The following is an 11384-nucleotide window of genomic DNA, read 5'->3' as shown; positions in this document are numbered from 1 at the left end:
AATAAGAGGCTTTCTGTACATATGTCAGACTAACAGTCACATCACAATCAAAATTGTGTTTGTTAAGCAAAGATTCAAAAAAGAAAGTCACTATGTGCTTCAAATATCTAATACCATCAGTTCACTATAATAACTGGATTAATTTGTATTTCAAATATCAACTTTTCTCAACTTAGTTACTGATACGCATGCTCCAAGCATTGTTTTCTTGGTAATTTTGGACTCAAGTCATCTTATGAAATATGTGCATGTTCCTTCCACTGCCCTTGTTCTTTTTTTCCCTTGTCTTTGCCAATACAGGGACTTGAATTCAGGACTTTATGCCTACTTGGCATGCCTGTTTGGTGCTATATCACTTTAGCTAAGCCTCCAAACTTGCTTTTTTTGTTGGTTATTTTGAAGATGGACTTTTCTGCCTTTGTCGATGATGATTTTTCTGTTTGAATTAACTACAAACCTCAAACTGCAATCCTTTATTTTTCAGTCTCCTAAATACTTAGGAATTCCTGACATAGGCAACCATTACAAAGCACTATATCCTGAATAATGCTAATGATTTTAAGGAGATTGTAGTTAATTTCTCCTAGAATAATTGTATATTAAGTAATTATTTTCTCTGGAAATGATAGATGGATAATTTATCTCACATTGCATTATATTTGTTAGATGTAAAGACTGGCATCTTTGAATGACTTATATCATGAGGTAGTAATAGATAACAACTTTATTGTTTGATACTATTGAGTACATATGTTTCATCATTTTGGAATGTACGATAATTGCACATTCTACTTGTGTTAATATTGCTACCAAAATGAAAATGAATGTAGAAAATAGTCTTTCTATAGACAAACATGTATTTATTGAATGTTATTTGTTTGAAATTATTGGTAAGTTAAAAAAGTCCAGATTATAAATGCCAAATTCAGAAATGTATGAGGGTCAAAAACGTTTCTTTTTTTTTGCATTTTTTATTGTAATTAGTAAAAGGGTTACATGATATTTGCCAGATAGAAGGTGCATTAATTCACATACATTGATACCCTTTCACATGTCTTGGTACCCATTTCCCTCCCCCCCCACACCCTCCACCCTTCTTGGTTTTCCCCCCTTCCCTATCAAATTTCAAATAACCAAATGCAAATAAATTCAATATATCAGATAACAAAGTGAGATACTAGAACAATATGAGATAACCAAGGGACAGCAAAGGAAATGAGAGACAACATAGTTCTTCCAAAGAAACTTTTGAAAATTATTCTCATATTATTCCTTTTTCTTTTTCTTCCAAATTTTCTTCCAACAACAGTGAAGAAAATTATTTAACTGTGGCATACTATATGCGCATTACACGGTAATAATTAAATTACCAAATATACTATTATTGATATAATTCCAACAAACTGAAACTTTTATCCATCTATGCTACAATGAAACATTTCCTTCTTAGTATGCATGTCTGAAGTTCCAGCTACTACGAAGGCTGAGGGAAGAAGATTGGGGTTCCAGGCAATGTCAAAGTTCAAGACCCTATTTGAAAAAATAAGGCAAAATAAAAGGACTGGAGTCAGTGCTCAAGTAGTAGAGCACATGCATAGTAATTGCAAGGCCCTAAAGTTCAATTCCAAATGTTTCCAAAAAGAGTTTTTCATTCTCAAGTATATCTCAAATATCCACTACCATTGGACCATCCTGATGGTGATTTTTTATGGGATCATTATTCATGCACAATGCAAATGCTACAGAAATTCAGCAGTGCCCAGACATCTTCCTCACTCAATAAGTATATATTGACCTCCACTCTGAGAAGTACACCATTCCCGATGGTACCAATAGTTAAAATTTTATTACTAGTGCAGACAAATGTGCAGTGTATTTGCATTGCACTTATGAAATTCTGCAATCATTTTTATATTACATACCTAATTCATGTACATCTTGGAAATGACACTCATACTGCCCATATCCTTAGTAATCCATCTTTATAACATGCAAATTTCACTGTACTCTATCTTTTAAGTATTGCCCTTACTTACCCTAAATCTACATTCCTTTCTTTAGATCATTCAGATTACCTCTCTCGTTGTCTGTCTGTCTGTCTGTCTGTCTGTATCTCTCTCGGTCTGTCTCTCTCTCTGTCTGTCTTTCTGTCTCTCTCTGTGTGTCTGTATCTCTCTGTCTCTGTCTGTCTCTCTCTCTTCCTCCCTCCTCACATTTGCTAAGAACTCCTGCTCTACATGTGATTCTAGCCCTTTATGATTTGCTTAATTTTGAGATAGAGCCTTGCATTTTTTTTGAGGTTCCCCAGGCTGGACCTCAAAGTACTGCTATTTACTTCCCATGAAAGTGGGAATGACAGCTGTGTATCATTGCAAACAGCTTTGTTGGCTGGGATGAGGTCTTGCAAACGTTTTGCCTAAACTGGCTTTTAAAGACAATCTTGCTATGGGTAACAATGTTCAAAAAGGAATGTACACACAATCAGATGAATGTACCTATAACTCCTCTGTACCTCACCTGACAATAAAATAAATAAATAAATAAAGATAATCCTTCTACCTTCTGCCTTGAGTGGCTAGAATTACACACATGAGATATCTGTACTCAGCTCAATTTTGTTTTTATGTATTATATATTTTTAATACAGGTGCCGTTATCTAACATTTCACTGAATTATTTTGTTAGTAGTTTTTTGTTAGGGCCTGATTGCCATCTCTGGGGCCTGTTCACCATTCTGGCTCAGCGGCCATTAAAGGGCTTTGGCCAGGCATTCCTTGCATACCTCTCTTGAGGTATTTCTGTGTACCTGACTCAACTGAACCCCCTAGGGCAGGTCCTCAGCCCGCAATCTTTCCTGCACTGGTCTGCCCAGTACCTGAAAGGTTGCCCTGACCCTTATTGATAGCACCTTGGCCTTTTTTCTATTGGCTCCTTTCCCAGTTCCCACCTCCTCTTTCCCCGACAGTATACAACTATGTGCCCAACGCAATAAACCTGAGATCTGCTGCGCTTTCATGGCTGACACAGCTCCTGGCTCAGTGTCGTTTTCTCCCCAGTAATTGGGGGAGGGCTGGGTTATCGATACTTGCCATCTTGCTGGGCTCCGTGGGACTTCAGCCTGGCCCTGGGTGTCCCTCTCATACCTGTGTTGCTGGAGAGCAACAGTTTTTTTTCCCTAACCAAATGAATGGTTACCAGGTATATGGCTGTATCATTCTAATATGCTCCAATGTTTAAATTTATAATCTCTCAATGAATTTTATTCAAGAAGTAAATATGATGTCTCAATCTTTATTATTCAAAATAGAAAATTTAATAATGCTTAGTTATTTCTGGAAGAAGAACCACTAATGGATAACATAAAATGATAGTTTCTACCCAGAAATTTGCTTCTTTTGAAGAATGAATGTCAGATCATTGAGTTTTGCCACTAAATTACAAACATGGAAAAATGGAGGTGTGTCTCAGCTTTACTAAATCACAAGTAAATATGGCCACTATGTTCTACTCATGAGCATTCCCCCATCACAAATTCGCTGAGAACATAGTTCGGTCTAAAGAAAATGGGTATGGATTTTGGCTTTGAATGTGCAATATGTAAGTGCACAAAATTTATAAAAAATGTTGAAGAAGAATTAATAAACAAAAATTATTTTCCAGGGTTTTGGACATTGTACTTTGGATTTGGAGAAAAATAGATAGCAATTATTTCAAACAATGAAATTTTTTTCTGATTTTCATCAAAGTAAACATTTGCCTATACACAACTGCATTGATACCCTTGAGTTTCCAATGAAAGAATGAATTTTAAAAGAGTTCTAACTTTTCTGAATATCTTTATGTCTTTGACGTGAATAAATTTTTATTTGATTAATGCCCATCTTATCATGTTCATTTCTTTAGAAGTGACATCTATTTTGACATATAACCAAACTGGAACTTTCCTATTGAATTGAGTGACAAGAAGATATTAGCTGCAAAAGAAGAAAATAAAACAGTGGCAGAGAAGTAGAGAATGTTATGGAGTTCATTTTCCCTAAAAATTATGAGTCTACAAGAAACACTAGTGTTCTTAATGCTATAGTTCATGGTTTCATTTCAGTGGGCCTTAGAAACATTCCTTAGAGCATTTTTGTATACTCTAACTTCAAACGAATGTAACTGTCAACTATCTAATCTTCTCACCACCAATTTGTGATCAGTAGCCATTATTATTCTCACTTTGGTGGAAAGAAGGAAGGTGGTTAAAATGAGCACTTTGTAACTCCTTCAGAACTGTGATGGGCATATCCTCAACTAAAGTGTGCTTTATTCATTACCCTTATAATCACACAGATTGTGTTCAATCAATTCCTTAGTGTCTTGTAACTAAGCAACTCTTTCATACAACATTCAATTTCTGGGTAAACTTATATCTACTAGGATATAAACTTATATCTACTAGGAACTCACAATTAGATAAGTGCACACATGTCATAATGGAGCAATGGGCCCGGCGAGGTGACTCATGCCAGTAATCCTAGCTATTCAGGAGGCTGAGATTTGAGGATCACATTTCAAAGCCAGCCAGGACACAAAAGGCCTTGAGACTCTTATCTCCAATTAACATCACGAAAATGGGAGGTGGGGCTTGGCTCCAGGGTAGGGTGGTAGTCTTGGCCTAAAGAGCTCTTGTACAATGCCCAGGCCCAGGAGTAGGGAGGTAGCCTTGAGCTGAAGAGCTCAGGGACAGCATCCAGCCTGAGTTCAAGCCCCATGATCCACAAAGCAAGAGAAAGAGAGAGAGACAGACAGACAGACAGACAGACAGACAGGCAGACAGGCAGACAGAGAGGCAGACATATCTTAACAATACAGATTTTAGGAGTGAGGAGTCAGGAGGGACAATTTGGAAAAAAATGAGGGAGGAGGTAACACTTCAAAAATAAACGTACTCACTACCTGACCCATGGATTATAACCCTCTATATCACCTTTACAGTGAAAATGTTAGTTAAGTAAACAAAAAATAAATTATTTAAAAAAAGAGATATCACTGGAAACTAAAAGTGATCTAGGAAGTAGAATGATTAGGTGACATTTGTAATACCTCATCCATCTACCTCTCTGTCTGTCTATCATTTATCTGCTATCATAGATCAGTGTCTATCCATCTATATAGTCTGTTGGCTCTCTATTTTATATTCTTAATCTCATTCCAAGTATGTAAATCATTTCTCTGAACTTTTCCATCTGCTATTAGCATAATCTTCCACCCCAAGATTTCTGTCCTATTTTTCCTTGGAGCACAGTCTTACATCTGTACTCAAGTAGGCCTAGCTAGTTTCATTAAACCTGATATATTTTGAAAATAAAATATATATGGAAGGATAAGTATACCTTTTTTTTCATTCAAGTCATGTTTGTTGCTTGATTATTTAATCAGAGTAGACATGCTTGAATAACCATAGAGGTTCTTGGCCTTTATCTTGTCTACTGTGTAAGTCAAGTAGAGAAATGTACTGAACAGCCCCAACTTCTGCTTCTTGCCATAGAACCTAGCCCAGTAGTCTCACATAAGTCTATTAAGGCATATCTGTCTTTTCTCACTCAAAGAACAAAAGATCCAGCAAAAGCTTTGTTACTTTCCAAGGCAAAAGAAAACAAATTTAACTAGAAATGCTCAGAGATAAAAAGTTAAATATGTAATTAACACATAAAGAACCCTTCATCCTTGTAGGAATTCTGTTTCAGAGAATGTGGAAGCATAATTTAGTGGGGAATTTGGAATATCTAGGTCTTCTCATAATTTCCATTTTATTCCTGTGGGACTCATTATTTTCCTTACCTTCAAATTATATGCCACCTCATTTTTTCATTCAACCAAGGATGTATTGTACCTTCAAATTCAACCAGCATATACAAATCAAGTCACTGTATCATTGGTAAAACTGTTCCCTAATATGTTGCTATGAGTTGATTATCATTCTTATGAATATTAATTCATCTGCCATTCATTATTAGATTCGTCATTCTCTCACAGTACAAATGACTTTTTTTTTACTGTACTCTGCACAAAAATATGAATGACTCTTGAATTTCTCCACAGTGCATGAGGGGTTCATTGATACCTTCTTTTTTTCTTTTTACATTGTCTACACAGGTAAAAAATATGAAATATTACTGTATTTGGGACCTAAGAAAGTGTTTTGAAAGAATAATTATTTATCCTAAATAATACATTCTTGGGGGCTGGAGGCTTGGTCTACTGATAGAGTGCTTGCCTAGCATGCATGAAGACCCAGGTTCAATTCCTTAGTACCACATACATAGAAAAAGCCACAAGTGGTGCTGTGGCTCAGGTGGTAGAGCTCTAGCCTTGAGAAAGCTCAAGGAAAGTGTGCAGGCCCTAAGTTCAAGCCCCCATGACTGGCAAAAAGGAATATATTCTCTACCAGCATCTGGTTGTGTGCCTTTGTTAAACAGGGAAGAATCTATGAAGAAAATATAATTATCTATTCTATTCTATTTTAATTATATTCACCATTTGGAAGATTTCTTGAAAAATATTTAGCTTTCTGAATCACCTTCATTAGGGTTCTTTCACAGATGGTTTTGGTGCTGTTTCATGAATAATATAGTCCATAAAATAAATGGACTTTCTTTCTTGACACAAATAATTCAAATATTTTCAGTTAACTGATTTTATGACTATTAACTAAGTGGAAAGGAGTGACATATAAACATAGCAGCTTGGAATAAAGTTCAAGTTTTAAGGTACCTAAACTATAAACTGAAAAAACTAGGCATTACTTGGTTAGTGACGAAGGCATTATTAGATTATTCCTGAGTTATACTGACTGATCCATCATTTGGTTAAGCAAACATGTCCTATTTATGGAAGAGAAAATGTCATCAATTAACTTCATTGTCTTTTAAATCCCCACACACTTCACTAAGCAAATGAAAATGCAGGGCGCAAAGTGGTTACAAATATTTACAGAGTTTAAATTTAATAAAGATTTTTATCCGGAATATATAAGCAACTTTCAAAAGTTTGTAAAATTACTTTTTTCCCTATGACTACTGGGGCCTGGACTTGGAGCTTAAGTGCTGTCTCTGAGTTCTTTTGCTCAAGTCTACTGTTCTACCATGTTGAGCCACAGCACCAGTTTAGGTTTTTGAGTGGTTCATTGAAGATGAGTCTCATGGACTTACCTGCCTGGGTGTGCTTTGTACTGTGATCCTCAGACCTCAGCCACCTGCATAGTTAAGATTATAGCCATAAACCAAGGAGCCAGGTATGGAATTACCTTAACAGGATTATAAGTACAGAAAAGTAAAATGAAAATTACTGTATGAGAATTAGTTTATAGATATATATTAGGAAGCCCTTTTACAACAATGATCTGATAATTTGATTTATCCAGGCAGAAATAATACTAATTAAATATTTAACTGAATATAAAAATGTGGGCTAGAATATGTTTGAAACAAGTAAATGAGAGAATGTTCACAAGAAAAACTGGAATTTTGAACAGATGAGTATGCAATTTTTCAAGTAATTTCTCCTGCCTAAATTTTCTTAAGCCTTTCAAATTTAGTTCTTTTTTTATTGTAATTAATAGAAGGGTTACATGATATTTGCCAGATAGATGGTGCATTAATTCCCATACATTGGTACCCTTTCACATGTCTTGGTCCCCATTTCCCTCCCCCCCACCCTCACCCCTCATCTTGTTTTCCCCCCTTCCCTATCCAATTTCAAATAACCAAATACAAATATATCCAATATATCAGGTAACAATGTGAGATACTGTAACAATATAAGATAACCAAGGGACAGCAAAAGAGATGAGAGATAACATAGTACCTTAAGAACAACAATCATACATTATATGGCTTGCCCCATTTGTTAGGAAATGGAAAGACTTAGAAAAGATCATATTAAGTGAAGTAATCCAGACTCAAAGGAACTTAGGCTCAATGGTTTCCCTCATTCGTCATAATCAGTAGAAACCTTGGGCTCTCCTAGCAGAGATTTGCAATAGAGCAAAATCTTGATACAAAAGGCCATATAGTAGGACGCTAAATGAAAGGATCTCTAGATATAGAAACATGAAATTTAGTTCTTGCAGCTGAGAACTGTCTGTAGGTGTGTGTACCTGTGTGCGTGCGTGTGAGTGTGTGTGCCTGGATATGCATACATGTGTGCGTGTTCGCAGTGGGTGGGTGGATGTGTATGCTGTCCCTGGAAGTCCTGGATACTGTCTCTAATCTTTTATTCTCAAAGCTAGCTCTCTACCACTTGAGTCACAAACTCCACTTTATGGACATTTAGTGGTTAATTGGGGTTAAGAGTGTTACAGACTTTGAGCTGTGATCCTCATATCCCAACCTCCTAGTAGCTTGTATTATAGTTCATATTACATGAACTACCAGTGTCAAGCAGATCTTAAAAAATGGGCAATTTTAGGAAGTACTACTCCTTAATTTCCATATTGTGGATACTTAGATAAGAAACAAGTCTCTTCATGAAAACTACAATTCTGAGTTGGCCATATTGTAGGAAAGATGATTCCTTAAACATCTCATTATCATCTAGATATGAACTAAATTGAATGTACCACTATGATTGATAGCCTTTCATTACAATGTCACAATACAAACTTGCTTATTTTAATCAATAACCCAAATCTCATTGAGAATATATTTACTTGAAAAATATGACATAAGCCATTTACAACATTGCATTGAAGCCCAAATAAGTATCTCTACTACTTAAAATCAAGAAGCATTTTATAGTTTCGTATCTTAGTTATAATTGGTGCCTTTATTCTTAAATGGCAAACCATATTATAATGCTATACGCCATCACTTAGAATTTAGATTAAGCACCAATTATGTAAAGCATGTGTCATAAATGGTGAGTCAGGCTTAAGGATGTCAGGCACAGCTGAACTTGGCTTGAGATGGAATGGGATCCTGGGGCTGCGTCCATTAGGAAAGAGAAGACAGAATGAGCTGTTCAAGTGGCTGGCAGTATATACAAAGCGAATCACAGACGGGGACTGTCAGAGAGATAGACACACAGCTGAGACCACTGCTTCTGTGGACAAATGAATCATGACCTCGTGCAGCATAGATAGATGCTGTGACTTCTAGGGTCCAGGTGAAGGGGGTTCTCTGGCCATCAGTGTCTAGACTGGTAAGAGCAAAGAATGTTCCAGTCCCACCCGCATCAGCTTCTACATACCATGTTATCTCAGGGGCTGCTTACCTGGCATCTAACTGAACAAATAACACTGAAGCTTCTAGATATAAACTCTCATTACTCTGAAGGAAGATTCATCATCGTTTGGGTGAACAGCCTATGAAAATGGACGTTTTTTTACATTTTTTTTCTCTAAACAATCTCTCCTAAATGAACCCTCTAAGGTTATAAGAAATTCAGTCAAATAGGTGTTATTTTGCTATGTTCCAGAAGCTTCTCTAAATACACACACACAAACACACACGCACACACACACACACACACACACACACACACACACACAGTAAAAGAATGAGAATAAGGATTTATTTGTCCCATATGTCAACATTTGGAAGCTATAGAATGGAAAGGATTAGTGGCAACTTACATACCACAGAAAAATGAAGGTTAAATACATAGGGTAAAACAAACCAAAAAAACAAAGATATTTTCGGGAAAGATTACCTCTCCAAGGCAAATTGCATTAGAAATAGAAAGGGAGGTTTAAATTCATGAAGAGATTTCTAGACCATATTTTCCAGGTCAGTGGAAATGTGGAGCTTGTTTTTCTGGGTTTAGGATAACAGGCAAAGAGAGCAGCAAAAACTGTATAGCCGTAATAGAAAGATGGTTAAGTAAATATTTAGAATAGTGGTTAGATTCATCTTTGCTTCAGCCCTCCAAAATGTCTTCAGTCAGGATTATACAATCAAGGAAAATAGAACAGCAGAAAGTTACTTATGTCAGAATCGCAGTAGAAAGAAGTCTTTTCATATAGGGAAAGTTTCATTTTTATTCATTTACTTGTGTTCTAGTCACATTATACATTGGAGGTAATCCTTTACACTCAAAACATGGAGACAAAAGTCTGCATGAAAGAACGAGGGAGAGAGAGAGAGAGAGAGAGAGAGAGAGAGAGAGAGAGAGAGAGAGAGAGAGAGAGGAGGGAGGGAGGGAGGGAGGGAGGGAGGGGAGGGAGGGAGGGAGGGAGGGAGGGAGGGAGGGAAGGAAGGAAGGAAGGAAGGAAGGAAGGAAGGAAGGAAGGAAGGAAGGAAGGAAGGGAGGGAGGGAGGGAGGGAGGGGAAGGGAAGGAAGATGAGAGGGAGGAAGAAAAAATAGAGAAAGAAATGAGGAAATAAGGAAGGAGGAAAAGAAGAAAATTGAAGGAAAAGGAAGAAAGGAAGGAAGGAAGGAGGAGGGAGGGAGGGAGGGAGAGAGGAAGGAAGGAAGGAAGGGAGGAAGGAAGGAAGGAAAGGAGGGGAAGGGAAGGAAGATGAGAGGGAGGAAGGAGGAAAGGAAAGAGGGAGTGAAGGAAGAAAGGGAAGAAAGTAATGAAAAAGAAACATAGAAACAATGCCAATTCAAGGGATGGAAGAGTGATTAAAATGACAAGAAAGTAAAATTCCTTGAGAAGACAAAAATAGTCAAATGAATAAAACTTACTATAAAAAAGAGAAAGAAAAGAGGGAGTAAGGGAAGGAATATTTTGTACATCCTTGAGATGGCATTTCCAGGAAAAGAAATGGATGTGTTTAGAGAATAAAATAAACAATTTTAGCCAGGCATCTGTAACTCACACCTTCACATCTGTAATCCTAGCTACTCAGGAGGCTGAGATCTGATGATCAAGGTTCAAAGCCAGCCATGACTCTTATCTCCAATTAACCACCAGAAAATTGAAATTAGTACTGTAGCTCAAAGTGGCAGAGTGCTAGCCTTGAATTGAAGAGCTCAGGGCCAGTGCTCAGGCCCAGATTTTAAGCCCATGACTGACCAAAAAGAAAGAAAGAAAGAATGAGAGAGAGAGAGAGAGAGAGAGAGAGAGAGAGAGAGAGAGAGAGAGAGAGAGAGAGAGAGAGAGAATTTCACAAGTACCAAATCTGAGGACATAAATTAGTAGACTATGGATTTTGATTCTGTAAACAGACGACACCCACAGCAAAATAAGAATCTTTGAAAATGTAGAATATTGGTAGCAAAGTGTGTTCAGAGACTTCCCAAGCATCTAAAAAATAGAATCAATTACTACATAGAAGATGGAAGGTTAAGATGCCTCTAGACTTGTATATAATAGAACTGGAAGTCAGATCTCAGGGAAGTACATTCAATTTCTGACCTTCAATCTGTAACTTTATTTATTAAAGTTCTGAAGA

This window comes from Megascapheus bottae, chromosome 1 (assembly GCF_031878675.1).
Source record: "Megascapheus bottae isolate mThoBot1 chromosome 1, mThoBot2.hap1, whole genome shotgun sequence".
Lineage (NCBI taxonomy): Eukaryota > Metazoa > Chordata > Mammalia > Rodentia > Geomyidae > Megascapheus > Megascapheus bottae.
This window is presented reverse-complemented; position numbering follows the sequence as displayed.